Raw genomic sequence first — 21,060 nt, 5'->3', positions numbered from 1 at the left:
GAAAACAAAGCCTGGCATTCTACTATTGAACCAAATCTTCAGAGAGGAACAGCCATGTGATGAAACAGTCTGCAAACCTACAGCTGGAGACTGTATTTGCATGATCTAGTACTCCAGAGGGAAGGACAAAACCAGATGGACACAAGTCTAACCCCAGGGTGACATCATTAAGTTTGATGAAAGGTGGGAGAATAGAGGCATAAGACTAGGACCAAAGGTTACCCTTGAAGTTCTAAAAGAAAAACTTAAATGCATAAGCCCTGTGCATTGCTGTATAAGTTACTTTTCTGTTGTTGTGATAAAACACCGTGATAAAGATAACTTATTTGGTCCTTACTGTTCCAGAGGGATGACTGCCCATGATGATGGCGCAGAGGTGGTATGTGGCAGACAACTGGAACAATGGAGAGTTCACATCTTGAAGCACGAACAGGAAGCAGAACACACTGGAAATGGTAGAAGGAATTTAGAAACTTCAAAGCTCACCCTCAATGACATACTTCTTCCAGAAATGTCAAACCTCCTCATCCTCCATAACTAGCCACCAAATGGGGACCAAGTATACAAACTCCCAAGACTTACAAGGGACATCTCACTTAAATTACCACAATTATTAATATCCTAACATCACATGGAATGAGACGGTACCAGGTTAAGTCCTCAGGTAATGTGCCTATGACAAACTATCTTAATAAACTAAAATTTATATGAAGACAGTTTTAATTTTAAGCTCAATAGAACTAAACCACTCATAACTGTAATGTGAGAACCCAACCCTCAAGTTCACAGACTTTTGAAAGGGCTATTAGAAGATAAAGGTTAGGTTGAGCCCTAAGAATGCCCAGTGATTGATTTCCATGTGTATCAATAAAATATCTATCCTTTTTTTCTATTTCAATATCTTCAGTAAGGTCTTTGTCAATTAATGGTTCAATTGGTTTACAATGATTTAAAGTGTCCAAGACGCTGGGGTTGGGGTTCAGATATTCCTACAAAAGCCCACTGAGTGAGGAAGGAAGCCCCACATAGTATCTTCTTTTAAGAAGGATTGAGGGGAAGAACATTTATTTCTGTATATTTTCAGTAATAAATGGAAGTCCAGATTTCTCAGATACCAACTTTTCATCATGTATAAATTCCAGAAATGCATCACTTACACCCTTATCAAAATGTTGACATCCCTTCAGATAATTGGGATCATATCCTTCAAAGAGATAGAGTGGTTCCAGCCCCTTCCTGTTCCTCTTTGGTCCCTGATCATAGATTGAGAAGCTTTGCTCTACCAGACAGCCATGATATTCTTTCTATCTTACCATGGTCCCTAAGGTCCATAAAGAATTATGGACTGAGATGTCTGAAACTCTGATGCAAAATAAATCTTTTTCTCTTTACAAGTTGATTGTTGTAAGAGGTTTACTAAAATTGAGCCACACTAAAATTAAAACTGCCTTCATGTAGACTTTATTTTGTTGAAATTATTTATCATAGGCATATCATCTAATCAAAATCATCTTATGTCATTGTCGGGAGGTGATGGAGGAACATTTTTGGCAGAAGCACATCATTGGAGGCATACTTTGAAGGGGATGAGTTGTGTCAGACACCTTCCCTTCTCCCTGCTTCCTGCTGCTGTTGGTGAGCAGCCCTGCTTTATCATGCCCTCTCCTCTTTGATGTTCTGCCTTGGCTTACAGGTGAAGCAATGGAGTATGCTAACCATGGACTGAAACTCCAGACACCATGAGCCAACACAAATCCTTCTTTCTCTGAGTTTCATATATAAATCCTTGTGTGTGTGTGTGTGTGTGTGTGTGTGTGTGTGTGTGTGTGAAGAAGTGACCCATATACTAGGTCCTTAGAGAGAATAGTATTCTAAGATAATAGTTGCTTATTACCTTAGAAATGAACAGACTAGAAGTGTTAGCTTAAGATTTATCCCAAACTAATAGCAAAGAGATAACTCGATTAAAAAAAAAGAATAGTTGATTCACACATAAGAAACACAAGTAGCAATAAAACATTACATGAATATTCAAACACAATGTTGGTGAAGGAAGTGGGATCTATAAACTTGACATAATCCCGGCATGGAGGAAGGCATGACATCCCACCCCTAGTCAAGGAACGACACAAGTGACAGCTTCTGGGAGAGGGAGATAAAATGTTCTTCATGAATGTGGCCCCTGCTAGGCTGACCATGTTTCAGCAGAAAGCCACACATCCATGGTTATGTGGCCAGCCATAAATGGACTTAATGAGTCTTAAAAACCAAGGACATAAAGTTGGGCAGATAAGGAATGAGGCATAGATCTTGGAGGAATTATTGAAGGGCAGTGGATATGATCTAAAAACACTCCATGAAGCAATAAAAATAAGCAAATGAAGTCTATTAGAGTTTTGGTCAAGTTTTGTAAATATGTAACAAACATGCTTAGTTCCTTTGGCAGTGGAAGGAGTCTATCTTACAGGGAGTAGGTGAAAGTCAGTTTGACAGTGAAATGTAAAGGAAGGTGTTTATAACATCTAATAGAGTAGTTCTTGGAGATTTCGGTTGGAATTGAGATTGAGGACTAAGGTTTAGGATAGTCAAGGAAGTTTCATTTGTAACAGCAAGAGTGGGAAACATCCTGAATATACCTGAACGGTATACAGAAATGATAACTCCAAAGGACAAAGTACTGGAAATACTGTCTGGTGTCCACAACAACTTCCCAGGGATCTAGATGAATGTAGATAGTAGCCATATCAGAAAGGAACTTAAAAATCACATCTTCAAGATAAATGCAGGCACCAGAAACAGCTCCAAGCCATGCTGTGGCTATCTATATTTTTTTCCCTTTTCGGAATTCCTGGGCAATCGAGTTCAGTGTTTCACACATGCTAGACTGTGCTCTACCAATGCACTATCCTGTCCTTCAGCCCTCCTTTTTAAATGCTGAGTATACTCCTTACTGAGTTGTTCAGGTTGGTCTTAAACTCACTTTGTATCTAGGCTAACCTTGAACTTATGATCCTTCGAGGTTAATTTCCCCAGTACATGGATGACAGGCTGGTACCACTAGACCTAGTTCTATCTTTCACACTTTTTTGAGGGTTACTTTTTTCGTCTTTGAGAATGTATTGCTGTCTTGGACACTTCCCCATGTCTGTCTGCTTTCCCTTCATTCTGAAGATCAGACTTACATTCTCATACCTATATGCATTTTACCAACTGGGCCACCTCCCCTACCCAGGGATAAGTTCATGGAACTCATAAAAAATTCATGGCAGCTTCATCCAAGACATGTCTGGATATGTGGTATGCCCCATGCCTGCTCACCAGAAAGCACGACTGCTTACTAGAGAGTGCCTAGGCGGGCTGTGGCATGATCCTGAGGGCATCCAGCCTTCTTATTCACAGTGGTACTAAGGACTCAGACTTTAGTTATAAATGTAAATATACACTGTTAGACCAGAGGTGGAAGATCAAAAGGCCAAACTGGAAGACTCAGAAGAAACATCCCAAGCAAGCAGACAAGTGAAGATGCTGGCCTCATGTCCTGCACTTAGATCACTCAAATCCTAGTTGTCAAAATTAGTCATAAAATAGATCCATTTCTCAGGAACTCTATACAGGGCCTGGGCTGCCAGGTTCTGTTGTAGTTTTACATGAATAAAAAGCATCACAAGGAAAGCCAAGTGAAGTGTTGGGAGCTCTGAGCCCAGCATTCCATGTCTAAAACATCCTGAATGTTCTCATTTGGTTTGTCTTGGAAGAGACAAAAAAGAAGAAGAGAGAAAAAAAATTAAAAAACCACGCCAACAGGAAATTTGCACATTTTCATGGCTGAGTATAGAACGATCTGCTTAAACACAAAGCAAATGTGTTCACAGTGATCTGACTGCATGTTGCTGTTCTTTTTTGGGGGGGGATGCTGGAGAGACTGAGGGATGCACATGGGACCATCTGAAGAATCGGGGGATATTAAGGAAAGGAAGAAAACCAGAGCATAGATTCCTTTTGGGCCATATTGCACTTCCATCTTGGCAGATACCCTCTGGAGGCTTCAGAGAACTTAGAACGTATACATGTAGAGAGATGCTCAGAGCCCCATGAACAGACCAGTGCCACCAGAAATCTCCTCACCGCCATCCATCAACTGACTTTCGTTCTTAGCAAGCTTTTCATTTCAATGGGGAATGTAAGGCACTGATGGAGTGCTTTGGGGCCTCGACTGGTCTCAGATTTTAAAATATTAAGCCAGATACCCAATTTAATAATGTAGAAGAATTTAATTTTAAGCCCCAACTGCAGATTGGCATAAAAAGAATTCTCAAACAAGAAAAGGCAGAGGGGTAGAGATTCGTTGACAGGTTCCCAAGTCTTTCCAAGTTGCTTCAAACATTACTGCAAAGGGACTGGGGCCCTGGGAGTCTCTGGCCACAGTTTCCCAAGAATGTGGTTGCTGATTAAGGTGTCTAAGTCTCCTTGAGTCTGTGTGAGAGCCTATCTACTGACTTTAGAAATGCTATGCAAACTCTATTTATTGTTCTGCCTCCCAGGGCTGGAAGGAACCAGCAGAATGACCTTGAATAGGAATGACTTTGTGGAAGAACAGGGTGATGCTCACTAAGTAGAAGCAAAATAACTCTGGTTTGGTTTCAAATAAAAGATGCATTTTGCAGACTGCCATTCTGAAACTTAAACAAGTATTGGAATGGAAAGTACTAGGATTTAAGGATTTATGTCTAACCTAGGACTTTGGGTGTGGGAAGCTATCCTTATCACATCATTGCCATTAACAAGTCTGTGCGCATGCGCTGGAAGGTTTTCCCGCCTTGATTAATCTGACAGTTGGAACACGTCATGTGGCCTGAGGCAACAGGAGCCCATCAGAGACTGCCACGTCCCAGGCGAGCTTAGCTCTCTATATAAGGGAAGGGTTTTAGGCCCTTGGGGTCCCTCCTCGTTTGTGAAGCTTATGCTCTCCCTCTCAAGATGCATTAAAGCTTATACTGCAGAAGGATCCTGAGTGTGCCGCGTCTTTCCTGCTGGCAGGAGGTTGCGCGGGACAACTGGTGCGAGAAACCCGGGACACTTGACCTTGCCATCCTCAGCACCTTGGAGGACCCCTCGATAGAGGAGGATTCAGAACTGCAGGGGTGAGTTCGGAGAGGTATGTCTATTCCTGAAATATTCGGGTTGTGCTTGGCTGTCATTTTCATGGTGCTTGTTTTGCTCTGTCTTCGCGGTGGCCATTGTTAGTGGCAAAGTAGTCTGAAGTAAATAGCCAGTGACACTGGTCTTGTCTCTTTCTCCCTCCTGTAGATAAAGGTGGGACAAAGTTCCTCTTGACTCCCTGGCCGTTAGTCGGACGTAGATAAGCCGCGGGCTGGGCCGCTGTTACTTTCACTTTTGAGACGGTACTAAGGCGGACGTAGATAAGCCGCGGCTGTCATGGGTTCATCACAGTCAGTAATCACTACTTTGGAGGCCGTACTCAAACAGCGGGATATTAAAATTGCTAACAGGACTTTGAGGAACTTCATAAAAGAGGTGGATCGCGTTGCCCCCTGGTTTGCCGTCTCTGGGTCTTTGGCTCTCCCCTCTTGGAATAAACTGGGAAAGGACTTAGAAAGGCACCGCGATGACAACGATTTGAGTAATGGCACAGTTGCGATCTGGAAACTTATTAAGAACTGCCTACAAGATGAAAACTGTAAGATAGCCATAAGGAAAGGACAGGCTACGCTAGAAGATGTTCAGGATAGCATGTCAGAAACCGAACGCAGTGAGAGGATGGGCGCGCGTAGGAAAAAGGTACCGAAACAAAAGGAAAAGGAACACCCTTCAGCTGAAGAAAAGAACCCTCCTAAAAAAGGAGAGATACTCCCTAATGGGAAAAGCTCGCTTTACCCCAACCTAGAGGCACTGACTATCGACAGTGCAGAGAGTTCCTCTGGGGACTCCAGTGAGGAGTCATTAGATTCTACAGAGGAGGCGGAGTTAGACGAGGAAGCAGCAAATTTTTCTAAAACTTTATCTCAGTTTTTATTACAGAATTGGACTGTAGAGTTTGAAGAGACGCTTCGGAAGTTACGCTTTGCGATTATAGAAGTGAATTCTACCAGACTTGATTTGTCCCTGACCGAAGGACTGTCTACATGGATCTCTTCAATATTTTCTTATTTTAAAGAATGGGTGGGGGTGGGTCTTTTCGGAGCCTTGCTCTGCTGTGGGCTGGCGCTCGTGTTGCGGCTCCTTTAAAAGCTCAGGTCACAGTGACAACAGGATAAGGTGGTGATTGCCCAGGCACTTGTAGCACTGGACTAAGGGACTGGATAGCCATGATTAACAACCGCCCCAAAGACCTGTAAAGACAAGGCCATAATCTGTAATACCATCTCCTCCCCCTGCCAAATGGCCCTGGCACCTCTGGGAGTTTTTCTCCATTGCACAAGAGTTGGGCATTTTGGCTTCCCTAATTCTTTCTCTCTATCTGTCCCAGGAACCAAATCCAGACTCAAGAAGGGCTCGGGTTCCCATTGCACCTTGAGGACTGTGATATGGTTGTTCTCACACTCGTTAAGCTCGGGAGGGCTCGAGTTCCCATTGCACCCCGAAGTGAGTGTAGAGACACGGGCCTGCCTCACTTATTGAGGAGGAGAAAATCTAGACCTCTCTCCTTTTGATTGGTTTGTGTCTGCCCGGCCTGAACTCTTTCACTTTTCTATGGCCTCTTCTTAGGATCACTTTTAAATAAAAAGGGGGCAGATGTGGGAAGCTATCCTTATCACATCATTGCCATTAACAAGTCTGTGCGCATGCGCTGGAAGGTTTTCCCGCCTTGATTAATCTGACAGTTGGAACACGTCATGTGGCCTGAGGCAACAGGAGCCCATCAGAGACTGCCACGTCCCGGGCGAGCTTAGCTCTCTATATAAGGGAAGGGTTTTAGGCCCTTGGGGTCCCTCCTCGTTTGTGAAGCTTATGCTCTCCCTCTCAAGATGCATTAAAGCTTATACTGCAGAAGGATCCTGAGTGTGCCGCGTCTTTCCTGCTGGCGGGAGGTTGCGCGGGACATTTGGGCAAACAAGCAAGCAAACAAAACTCTCCAAACCAATTAGGCTTTTCTTCCTTCCTGTGGGTGAATGAGACCAGGGAGCAACAAGCCCTTGGCTTTGTCTTCCTTATTTGTATATTTGTCTAGTGGACTCTTGGTCTCCAAAGCAAGAAGGTGCCGGCACACCATATCAGGTCCTCCAAGTTGAGTTTCACTATTCCTCTGGTGTTACCACCACTGAGAAAAGGAAGTGCATGCTGCTTCTTCTTGCTTGAGCCTGTAAGAGTCCCACTGTAGAGCCTAGTGATTCATGCCCACTCCTAGTCCACCTACACCCTGACAACTGAATGTCATAAATAGAACTTGAGAACTTGACCTTGCCAGAGCCTATGATCCTTGTAAACGGGTAATGGGCAGTACTCTGGGAAGCCCCAAAGTAATGAGGCTAGTCAATACAGTCTACTGCGTCCACACTCTGTTTCCAGGAGACTCATAGCTGTGTGTCACATCAGCAAGGTAAAGAGGTTGTGTTGAGCACCTTGATAGTTGATTGGGAATGTGTGATGGGGAGGGGTGAAGCCAAAACCCATAGACGTCTCTTTGAACTGACTTTGTCCCATGGCTAAAGTCTAGCAGCTCTATACGTGACCTCCTCCTCTTTATGGTGACTTTCTTAAGTTCTCTCTCTGGAACCTTCTCTTCCCCATTATAACTTGGACTTAACATGGCTCACTCTGTGGCTGACCCTAGTCCTTGGCCTCTGCTTTCTATCTCTCCTCCATAATTACACCCTCCTCAGCTCTGTTATTGGCAGTGTGGCATCTGTTTTGGCTGGGAGGAAGTTTGAAACAGCAACACCTCTATTCACTAAATAAAAACATGAGAATAGACTTCTAGAAAATCCTTCATGTGATTTTTGAAAATTCCTGCTCTCTCTCTTTTAATTGAATAACTAGCAGTCTGTGTAACAGCTCCATTTGAGGCCAACAATGATCATATCCCCAGGACAGAATTGATAGATTTCATAGTTGTTCATCAAAGTTCCTTTTTAACAGACAGACAGACCCTGAAATAGCAGCCTAGGTTTGTTGATTAATCTTACTATGGGATAAACCTAGAATCATTGATGTAATCTGGGATCCATCCACGAAAGTAGGACTGAGTTTTGAAACATTTGAATCATCCTCTTGACCAGTTTCAAAACCACCAGAGGGTCTTGTTTCTAACATTTGTTCTTTTACATGGTGCCATGTTTTAGGATGACATGTTGGAGACTAGCATTTTCATCAATAATATCCACTATGGTTTTAAACTGGAAAGGAAAAACTCTAGCAAGAAGAGTGAGAGATCATGGGCAACATAAATTATATACCCCAAACAGGCTATTTCCCTAGCCTGCTCTTTAAAACAGAGGCAAAACAATATCAGCATAGAAAAATGGGCAAAAGGCTTGAGTGGCTAGTTTGCCAGACATACATGGAGTCATGACAGAGCAAATCACTTTTGAAGTAGTATTTCCCACCACTCAGATGGGTCAAGACTTGAAAGTCTGTTGGCTCACTACGTTGGGGGACCCTGTAGGAAACATGCATGCTGATGCATTTTTCTGTGTGAACACAGAATGCTACAGCTTGGCAGACAGGAAAATGAGCATTATTTATCAAACTTTATCAGCATGTACATATGCTGCTTATGGATAATCATCCCCCCTCATACACACACTACTTAGAGAAAGGCATCTGTGAGATTCATCATCATGAATGAAAAGCAAACAAAACAAAACAAACAAACAAAAAAAACCAAAAATGCAGTTAATTTTTTATTGTTCTATTTTTTAAAATTGCATTAAATAGCACTGTCTGAGAAAACCTGTGGTACATCCATTCAATGGATATCTATACAATCCTTTAAAATGGGTGAAAAAAGTTCATTAGCTTGCAATAACTTCCAAAATCTATCATCTATCTATCTATCTATCTATCTTTCATTTACAAATGCAGGTAAATAATATGTTCATGTTTATATTTTATATATAAACACACACACACACCACCACCACCACCATCGCCACTACCACCACCACCATCAAAAAAAAAAAAAAAATTAGACCCTTCTCTTGGGCTTAGAGTCACCAGCTAGCAAATGAGGAAAAATGACTGTGAGACACCCTCTGAAGGGCTTTGTCATGTACTTTTGAATTCTGAACCATGCATACCTTTTACATATTTAGACATAAAATAATCATAATTGAATATAAATTCAAATTAATGAACTTAGTTACAAATCGCACAGAATAGATATTTTTGTAGAATAATCCCATGAGTTCCTGGAGAAGTTCATCTGAAGAGAATGAATGTAGAGCTTCCTTATGGTGTGGCAGCCAGCACTGGTGCCCATGTTGAAATCAGAAATAATATAATTATGGGAGAATAAAATAAAAACAAAGTTCAATTTTTCCATGTAAGAGCAAACACATATAATTAAAATGTCAAAGGAGTACAAAGGTACATCTAAAGTGAAATAGCATGACTCGCAACTCATCCACTCACAGGCCCTCAAGACAAGAACTGTCAGTGCAGTCAACACACAGCAGCCTTGTGCTTTCCAGCATCATTCCCCAGGCTGTAGAGATCCCAGGGTCGAAACAGCTCCTTCCACTTCTGGGGTAAGGGAAATGCTTGGGAGATCCTGGGATATCTAGTCATGTCAGAGAGAAGGTGAAAGCACACTCTTTAATTAAAAATAAAGGAGGCGTCAAAAATAAATGGTGGTGTCAGGAGCACATGGGAACCAGCTGGAAGCACATCCCACTGGCTACCTTCGAGACAGCTGTGTGAGCACAGAAAGTGGCGATAACTGTAATTGATTGTGGAAATAATGATAATCCATAAATCTAGATGAGGACTCTGTATGCATGTGAGAGAGACATGAACAGACACACACAAATACACACACACATACACACACACACACACACACACACACAAACACACATGGGGAGAGAGAGAGACAGAGACACAGAGAGAGACAGAGAGACAGAAACAGAGGCACAGAGAAAGACAGAGACAGCAAGATACAGAGATAGAGGCAGGGAAAAAGACTGAACAGGGAAAACGTTCATTAAGAAACACTTTACTACCCTTTTAGAAAGACCCTTAGTTTTCAAAGAAGGAAGTAGAGCTAAGTATTAGATAGCAGATAAAGTTCTCTTTACAGAGGAACACTAGCTAGAAAGGTTCTCTATCCTGTGAATTGTGAGGTTCTCGGGAACATCTACTTCTCCCTTCCTTTTCAATTTCTCTCTATAATCCTCATATGCCCACCAGTGTTTTGGAATTTGGCCACTGAGCTTTTGGCGAAAGGTCTTTTTTCTCATACTAGGTAGGCCCAGAAGAAGGCATACCACACGCCACGCTGTAAGGGGGACATAGAATGGATCTGGCATCCAGGTGAGTGGGTTGCCAGCTGTGTCAAACTTTTCTTCATGAGAAATGAGATCTGCGTTTCTAGCAAATTGGATTAAGTGTATAATTAAGTGTCCATTGGATGAGATTTAGAACATTTAGAGATGTTCAATTAAAGAAAGAATTACAAACAAGATGTAAGAATCATAAGTAAAAAGATAGCATTTTATAGAGACAAAAGTAAGTCTGTGGAAATAATGACAATCCACGTGCACATGCTTGGAAGCACTTCAGCACTGCGCACAGCAGGCTATTTGGCCTCTTGTTTTCAGAGTCTCTCCTGTCTCTGCCTCCCATTTTCTGGAAGATAGCTGGGATTACAGACGAGTTAACATGTTCAACTTTAGCTGGGTTCTGGGGATCCAAACTCAAGTCCTCTTGCTTGCAGGGAAAGTGATTTGCTTACTGATCTATCTCCTTAGTCCATAAATAATGGATACATACATACATACATACATACATACATACATATATATACATGTGTGTGTGTGTATATACATATATATATATATACAATTGATGCTAAAACCATCAACCAGTTATCAGCTATTATACTTTTAATTACTTGCTAGCTGCTGAGGGGACAATATGCCTTCATCATGGAAAGAGATGCAGTTATTATCTTCAGAAACGTCAGTATCGGTGGAAAAACCTATCAGATGCCCAAGATGGACAGCCATATATAGTCCAAGTATTTTTACCAAATGTTTGCAGCTTGATCAAGTCTTCAGGCATAACCCCTATTCACAGGAAATTTAGAAGGACAGAGGGACATTTTAAATATCACTACAGAGAAAACAGGAAATAGACTCTAAGTATGGATCTTTCCACAAGATAATAAATCACATTCTCAATAAAATTAATGTAAAACAAAAAAGAAATTAGGAGTCATTATAAATTAAAAGCCACAAAGAAGTTATAGCAACCACAGCCTAATTAAGTTCTTCCAGAGAATAGATACTTTTAAAGACATTGGAGAAACAATTGGGAAAATAAACTGAGCACGGAACAGTTCATGCACTTGAAATTATTGCTCACTTTCCTAGGCTATGGTCGTCTGAAAAAGACATTTCCTAATTGCTGGACTTTCATGCTGGTGTGTCTTATTCTATTGGACAAAGTGGACATAGCAGATACAGTCAGCGGCCAAACACACATGCCAAGTGCATAGATAATCACTATATTCCAAAGTCCAACTCAGCCTGGAAAACCAAGGGCCACCTAGTCATTAATGGGTCACTCATGGGGATGAGTGGCTCAAGCCCCACAAAGTGACCTTTGGAAGGCCAGGATGCAGAAGGATGACTGCTCAATGTCAGACTGTGTTCAGGTGAGGAACAAGTTTTTGTAGTATGAAGTCATAGTCAAGCCTGGCTGAGAGGTTGTGTTAACTGTTAAAAAATGGATGTCAAGATCTTGGTTGTGGAAGTAAAAAGTGGGATGTCTCTGAAGTGTGGACTTTCTCTTAAGAGCAGAGCAGATCATGGGCTATGCTTCCTTACCAGGCGGCAGACAGTATGGTGAAGGGTCCTCCTCAAAGTTGTAGACAATTCCTAGTATTAAAACCTTAACAAAATCTCACCACTTTACTGTTCTCCAATATTAACCTTTCTAAATTGTATCATTGTTCTTGATGCTGATCTTGCATAATATGAGTGTTTACTCTAGAATTGCTACCCAACCTATTCTGCCTCAAAGCCACCATTCTAGGCCATTGACTTTACTCCTGACTGTTCTGTGATCAGTCAAGCAGGACCACTTACAGAATACCAAGCTCACTGTATGCTTCTGTACATTAACACTCTGGGACCATGTGAAGTTGTGTTTCCCAGCTCTTCACAGGTAAAACCTTAGGATTATGGCTGCCTTGGATGAAAGTTCAGCTTCTTCACTATTGGACTGTGTATGAAAGTCACTCAACTGAAGCCTCAAGGCTTTAGTGCTTCACAGACTGGGTTTGTGTCCAGCACAGTGGACTGCTAATAGGTTTATTTATGATGTGTGTCTATCAGCCCATCCACAGGACCATACCAGTCAGTATTCGGTAAATGGAAATTGTGATAGGAGAATATTCAAAGACTCCAGTTGTTCACCCATGCCAAGCCAAACCTAAAGAGTATTATTTTGGATCCCTGGGACCTCATTGATAGACACAGAGTGATTTTTCTGGGCCTGGATTCTGGAGTCTCTGGATAGAGCAGGATAAAATGAAGAGCCAGCAGGCTGCTCTTTGAGAGGCTGCTGAGAATTCAACAAAGAGTCGCCCAGTGAGGAGAGACAGGGCACATTCCTTCATTTCTATTGACGCCCATTGGTAGGTCTTCCAAGCTCCAGCCAGGTGGCAGCTGCAATGCTGACCTGAGGTAGATTTCCAGCAGGACTTTCTTCCAACAGCTGATCATGACTTTGGGCTCAAGTTCAGGTTACTTTGGAGAACTTCCTAAGCTCCTGGCTCCCCTTTTCCTGGTTCAGTATGACTCACTCTCTAGGGTACTGTGGCTCTGAGCATCTTTCTTGATGCCTCTGCCCGGTCTGGAAGCCCCCTGTGCAGCACATCTTGGCTTATGTTATTTTGAACAATGCTTCTCTGCTCTCTTATAGCATGGGCTCCTGAAGCCAAGATGCTGTGTACATGGCTGTCTGCCCAGCATTTAGCACTAGGCCTGGCACATGACAGACAGTAGAGGACCATTAGTGGAAAGAGCAACAGTTGGCAAGAGGTTCGCAAGAAATGTCCCTGGATGGTGATGGTGACACCAATGACAGGCTTACGTCAGCGCAGCCAGTGTGGATGGGCCAAGTGTAATTGGAAATACCTAAGCTGGAACCATCATGGAGAAAACAAAGCCAGTGTGAACATCAAGAACCTGGCCAGGAGTGGAAGGAGCCAGTCAATGTCAGCTTGTGTCTCTGTAGTCTAGTCTGATGGGAAGTGGGGCTACCTCCACCTCCAAAGCCTGAGAACTGGAGAGGATTCATTCATATGTCTGTGCTGGGAGCAACCTTGTGATGCTGGGCCACTTCGGAGACATTTGCAAGTAAATGACACTCAAGGCACCATATTCTATGAGAGCTGGGAACAAATCTACAGCTGAATACAAGAAGCACAAGTCTGCTTTTGTTCTTTGTCCTTTCTGTAAAACTCACTGCTTCTCAAACGAGACATGTATACGCCTCTGAGCCCTGGCTAACTTAGGGAACATTATGTTTGCAGATGACTGTTTAAACAGGAAAGTCACTGAGCTTTCCAGTGTGTTCTCCATGTTTGTAGCGCTGAGCAAAATGGGAATCTGCCTGGAGTATGTCCCAGGAATGAATTCCAAACGACCTGGAAGAAATCCTAAATGAAGAGGAACATGAACCTTTATAGTCCAAGCTCTGCTCGGGGGCAACACGAGAGGGGGTATAAACAGAACAAGGGGGCAGAAGGCAAGTTGACCTTGCAACTCAGTCCTGCTTCATGAACCAAGAGAGCAGCCCTGCAAGGACAAGATGGTCAGTCATGTTTACTGTGTCACTGCTAGAAACAGGCATGGCACACAGAGGTCCTGTTCCTCCTAGGGGTGCGCTCTTGGCTATGTCAAAGCTGCCTGGCACATAGTGTGAGTACTGTTGGCATCTGTCGTGGAAATGCATACCCAGACTCAGTCTTCCTCACATCATTCTTTGCCTTCTTCTCTAAGAATCTTCTAGTGACATTGAGACTATTCCAGCTTAAGCCATCTAAACAGGGCTCACATCATCAACAAAGGAACTTGGGCTATCCATGTAACTTCCTATATAGAAACAACCACAGCTCTCAGCTGACCTAATGCTGTGGTTTCTCTCTATGAAGGAAGAATTTCATTGGAAGAGCAGGAGCTGACATGACGCTAAAAGTCCCAGGAACTGAGATTCCTGACTGTAATCATTCACTCTCACTGACCCTGATATATGAGATCTCTGACTTGGCTCACTTAGACCCTGAAGATTTATTTACTTTTTCTTATGTATGTATGTATGTGTGTCTTCATGAGTTTGTATACACCATGTGTGTGCAGGAGCCCAAAGGGTAGAATTGAGTAACAGAGAACCTGGAACTGGAGTTACAGGCATTTTGAACCACAGGGCATGAGGGCTGGGATCAGAACCAGTGTCCTCTAAAAGTAGTAAGTGCTGTTAACCATTGGTCCATATCTACAGCCCCTCACTTGGGCCTCTTGGATGCCACCTTGTACCTAAGACCAGAGCCTCAAATGTGCCATCTTGAGGTACTTTCTCAGAATAGCTACCCTAGGGGCTCAAAGAAAAGCAGCTAGAGAACCCCTTCTCAACCCGAAACAGGCTCTTGGAGCTCCAGTGCTACCACATACCAGGTTTTCCATAGGGAGCTTTGCCAGAACACTCCGTCACCTTTCATCTGAGAGTGAGCTCACAGCAGGCTAAGACTGCAGAGGCTTAGGCTAGGGCCATCTTTTTACAGCATTCCTCCTGGAGGGTACTGGACTACCACCAGTCATAGCTTCTTCCTACCACAGACTTCAGGGCTCTCCTGGTTTTAAGCTCTTTGCTTCAGGTCTGTGGTTTGTTTTATTGTACTTCCTCACTGTTCCCCACTAAGCTGTCATCTCCCTGAGAGCAGAACCTTACAGCCTACATCCGTGTGCATCTCACAGTCCCTGGTACCCAGGAGGGCACACCATGTGTATTGATAGGTTGGTAAATTGAAGTTGGCCATTCGTCACCTCTATCACTCAAAATGATGGCCTGGATAGGAACTCGGAGTAGCTTTGACAGCTCATACAAGAGAGTCCTGAAAATGCAAGGCTGGAGAAAAAGCCAGAATGCCACAGGCTACACTGTTTAGCTCAGATCTTGGAGTCATACCTGGGTGCCATGAAATATGTCCTGCTTGTCCAAAATAAAGATTAGATCAGTATCCCCAAACTAACAAACATTGCATTACATTTGGTGTCTTTTAATTAGTGGATCTCAGAATGCAAATACATTGCTAACAGCTCAACATTTCAGCAGTCCAGCTAGGAATAACATCCTCTGCTGAAGAGAATCAAAGCATAGCAGGAACAGGAAGCCAAGGGTCAGAGTGTGTGAGCAATATTTTATCAGTATATATAAGAGGGGAGAAGAACTGCATGAAAGGTTTCAAACAGTGTGCAAACTTGTAACACTGTCCTGATGCCAGCAAAGGACCAGCAAGCACATGAACAGCAGCATGCAGTCTACAGTGCAGTTCTGTACTTAACAAGAGATAGATTCTGTGTGATAAAAACTAGCTCAGATCTTGGACTCATACCTAGGTGCCATGGAATATGTCCTGCTTGTCCAAAGTAGAGATTAGTTTAGTGTAGACTTATCCGACATAGTAATGTTAAGCAAACTGTGAGTACTTTCTCCTTTAAATTAATTTTTTGTGCAAGTATGTGTGGTATGTGCTCGAGTATGCATGTGTGTTTGTATTCATGAATGTACACGTGGAGATCAGAGGTCAACACCATGTGTTCTTATTCTCTCTCTGACTTAGAATTTGAGATGGAGCCCACTGGTGGGCTACATTGTCTTTCTGGTGAGCCCATGGGATCCTCTTGTCTCTGCTCCCAAGAACTACGATCACAGGCATGTGCCACCATGCCTGGCTATTTATGTGGCCAACGAAGATCCAAAATCATGTCTTCTTTTTACTCACTGAGCTCACCATCTCCCCCACCCCCACTTCTAGATTCTAACACAATTACCAGCATGGGGAGATCTAATCTTGGTGCCTCAGCAGTATTTTTTATAAGCCCATGTTTCTTCAAATGTCAACCCTAAAGATCTATAAATTATGCTTTAAAATACTTAATAAAAAAGTAATTTATGCTCATTACCAAAAATTAAACTGGAGAACAGACTAGATAGAATACACAAAGAAAGGAAGCCTCCCTCCTCCCCAGTCATCAAACCACACAGGCAGCTGGAGCCATCACTAAGAGTGTCTTATAGTCTTTAAACCCATGCAAATGAATGTGAGTCTGTGTGCATATAGTATGCATATTTTAGCACATCTTGATTGTTTCAATTAAAAATGTAACTTGGAGATTGGTTTCATATCAGGGCAGAGCTCATTCTTTTAATGTTTGATTTTGTATTCTATTTTGTGGATAGACCAACAATTATTTAATGAGTTCCTTACTGTTGAGCGATTATTCTTCTGTTCTTTTATTGTTATTAAAATAAGCATGTGCATACATCTTTATAAAATGAGTATCTAAAGTGAGTTCCTGGGTAAAGTGACACACAGGCAATCACTAATCTGCCTTTCTGGGGGTGGGGGTGGGGAGTGGGAAAGCCCAGACTTATAGTTACACTGTAAGTCAATAAAACACCAATTTTTACCCAAATTTAACAAGACTAAAACCCAATTTTTTATTAAGACTTTTTTTTAAATTAACTTCATAGACCATCTTCTGGAACTTTGATGTCTCTTCCAGAATCCATTGCTGAATTCTGCCAGGAAGTTGGGCCTTAAGAAGTGTGTAATCATGAGGCATGGAAGTTAATTATCAAGAATATGGGCTCCAATAAAAGCAAGTCCAGGTTACCAGGATGCAGTGTTAACTCCTTGTATGTCTTAACACTCAGGAGACAGAGGCAAGAAGACCAGGAGCTCAAGGCCAGCCAAAACTACATAGCCAGAGCATGTCTCAAAACACTAGCACTTCCTCAGCTTCCTCTACTCATGCCCTGCATGGAGTGTGTCTCCTCCTGTGCTTTGAGGTCCTCTGCCAGGTAAAATACAGAAAGAAGCCCCATCACCAGGAGCAAACTCTGTGGTGTACACTGGACTTTCTGGCCTCCTGGACATTTTCTTTATAAATTTTCCAGTGTGGTGTTCTGTTACAGAATCACAAAGTGGCCCAGAACAGTATCTCCTAATTTCTCCACTTAGTGTATTTAGTAAGGAATGAGGTGAGTGTTTTCCCATGAGTTCATAACTGCTTGTATTTGTCTATGCGTGTGATTCACTCCAGTCTTATACAGAATTTCATATGAACTGATTTTAGACTGGACATGAGGAGAGCTTAATGAACCAGGGTGGGAAGGTCAGTATTTGTAAGTGGACAAACTTCATCCCTGGCCTCTTTTTTTTTGGAGCAATTTTTCATTTCAAAATAAGAAGGCTGTTCAGTACCGCACGGCGATTCTTTCTCTCCTGTCTGTTTAGTTCTTTCTCACTCTGAAATGATATGAACAAAATTCTCTCATTTTCTGCTCCAATTATTTTTTGCATTGAAATTTTCACCTTCAGCTCTTCGATGCATGGTTGTATAACACATACAGTGGTTTGTAATGCATTAGCTGAGGTTCCCAATTAAAGTTCTTGACAAATAATTTACTGATTTCAACTGAGCTTCTGTTGAGTGGCATAATCCATAGCATCCCTGCTGACCTCAATGCCACATGTGTTATACACCAAATTTATATGTGCACCAGAAATTACCTATAGCCTCCACAGCTGTCTACTCTAAGTCAACCACCATTTTCTTAGTGTATTCCAGCTATGCAGTGCATGCAGCATTTGGGAATGCTTCTGCTCAACTACAATTATTTTTATCTTCAGAGTTTTTTCTTGCTATTTACCAGAATGACATGCTTATAAAGTTTAGGATGGGAGAAAGTGAAAAACAAATAAACAAATAAAACTGTTGGGATTTTTATTAGTTTTACATGTACTGTAGAGTACCAAAGTATTTATTCATCCCCTAAATAGGGATGTATTTTCGTTGAAGTCTGACTAGAGTTGAGTATTAGTTTTCTTCAAATGGATGGTAAAACATCTGTTTGATGCTGTAATTTGAGTGACTGTTGATTATTTTGAGAATTGACACAATTCTAAGTGAGATACTTATCTCATGAGAAAAGAAAAAAACACATTCACACACAGAGACCTCATTCCCACCTTCTTGAGGTTCTGAAAACTTCTCAAACAGCACCACCAATCAGGGAGTAAGAGTTCAAACACCCGAAGCTTTGGGAAAATCTCAAATCAATCCATTACACCCTTAGAAAGAGATTTTGATCTCTGGAATTCTTGGCCAATGGAAGATTCAAATATCTGTAAATTTAACTCTTCCCAATTTTCCAAAAATGACGGAGGATATGACCATTTCATTATAAACAGAGGCATCTATCTGTTGAAACTCAACCGCAATTGCTGATGAGCGAGCAAAACAGAGCTCCTGGGTTACAAAGAGCAGTGAGGTGCTCCTTTAGATAAAGCACATCCATAAAACACACCTACCACCCGACCCTATGATGAAACTGCCAGTGCTTTCCTTCCAAACCTGTTGTAAAGTGATGTACTTGTTCTTAACACTTCCAGTGAACAGAGAAGTACAAAGTTAAGAAATAGAAGCCAGAAACTCATAAAAGATGTAAATGATTTGACTTTGATGACCTGGTAGTACTTTTGGATTCCACAAGGGGCACAAACCTGCTAAAACTGTTAAGCAGATGAGCAAGATCACAAATAAGATGGACAGAATGTGCAGATTCTACTCAGAACCACATACAAAGAACACCTCCATCCCAATAACCAGACCCATTAACGGTAGCATTGGGGAAAAAAAAATCACAAAATACCTACAAATAACTTTAATAAAAACCTATTATCCATGCTAGACATCCATGCAGAAAACTAAAAAGACAGTTTCTAAAAGAAATTTTTATCAGCTAAATAAATGCAGAAATACAGTTTGTGGAATTTAAATTCAGTGTCACAAAGCCACCCCGACCCCAAAATCAATCTATATACTCAACCTGCTCCAAACTGAAATGCCTGCAAATATTTCTAAAACGTTAACAAGATACTGCTAACATTTACACCGTAATCAAAATAATCTAGGGTTACTTGAAACAATCTTGAAAACAGGCAGGGAGAATTCTCTCTCCCTGATATCAAGCTCTGTCAGCTGCAGCTAGAGACTGAGGTGGCTTTGATGTACAGGCAGATAAACAGATCAAAGAGGCACAGCTAGAAACCCAGGAATAGCCTTACATATGTATGGTCAAGCGACTTTTGATAAAAGCCCAAAGAAATTCAGTAAGGAAGTCTCATTTTTTCATCTAGCAGTATTGGGGCAGCCAGGAAAGTATCACAGAAAAAGTCAACTTTAACCCCCCACTTCCTATGCCAAAAAAAAAAATGTATCTGAGGTGGCTTACAGGTCTAAACATAAAAGCTTAGACTATGAAATGTCGGGAAGAAAAGAAAAGCTTAAATCAGGAGAAAATTTAGAAGACAGCATGGGAAGGTTCTATGAAAAACAATCATCAAAACCCAGGGATATGGCATTCAGAAATGGCAGGAAACTCAAGATATGTTCCAGGCTAGCTAGGGCTACATGGCAAGAACATTTGTTTTTTTTTAAATCCTTTAATTGAACATCAACAAGTTAATATCTACAACTATAATACCAACCAACTTTAAGAAAATAAGAAGTCAAGCCACAATCTGGGGAAAGTATTTGCGATGGACATGCAGATTCATCAAAATCTTGTCTCTGCCATGCAGAAAGGACTGTTGAAATTCACTAAGAAAAGACAGCCCAGTTTTAAAATGGGGGCAAAATATATTAAATACTTCACAAAAGAAGAAGCTGTAAAAACAGGCAAGAGACACACAAGAAGGTGTTACAATCCCACGAGTCACCATGGCACTGAAAGTCTAATCCACGCTCCAAAGCACCCAAAGTTGGAAAGACTGATATTACTAAATGTTGGTGAAGGTGGGGCGCAGCAGACAGAGACAGCTTGAGTACAGGAGCACAAGGTGATGTGATTTTGATCAAAACAATCTTTTTGCCACTTTGAGGATGATATTAGGGTCTCACAGCTGCTGGATGAACACTATTGTGAGTTATATCTCCATACTAGACAGTACAACCGTAATTACTTGGGGAAGCCAGCAGTATCTTCTAAAGTTAATAGGGACTGGAAGTCTCACTCTTTATGATTTATTGAAAAACAATGAAAACAGAACCATGGGAAAAATCTTACATAAATTTTGAAACAACTCTTTATTCCTATCTCCAAGCTTGGCACGGTAGCAATGCCCAGTAGCCAAGTAATTCATGCAAATGAACCAAAGTGGCATGTCCTTATAATGGAATAAACACCAACTCATACACACACACACACACACACACACACACAAATACATGTACACACACACATATACACACATACACACACAAATATGCACACACAAACCCATGCATACACACATACACATACATATCTAAACATACACACATTTGCAACATAGCCACACACAAACCCACACAGTCACACACAGGCACACAAATATATGTATACATACATATATGCAAATATATACACACATGCACACATAGCATATTCAAACATGCACACACACGTACACAGACATGCATAATATACTATTATTATCTTTGTATTGATTGCTCAACCTCATGACATCATCTTTAATGTCAGCATAGGTCAACTATCCCAACTGGTTATACAAACACTGCATACAGGTTCCTCTTTTTAAGACCT

Source organism: Grammomys surdaster, unplaced genomic scaffold (assembly GCF_004785775.1).
Source record: "Grammomys surdaster isolate TR1022 unplaced genomic scaffold, NIH_TR_1.0 366, whole genome shotgun sequence".
In the NCBI taxonomy this organism is placed as follows: Eukaryota; Metazoa; Chordata; class Mammalia; order Rodentia; family Muridae; genus Grammomys; species Grammomys surdaster.
Note: the sequence above shows the minus strand (reverse complement) of the source record.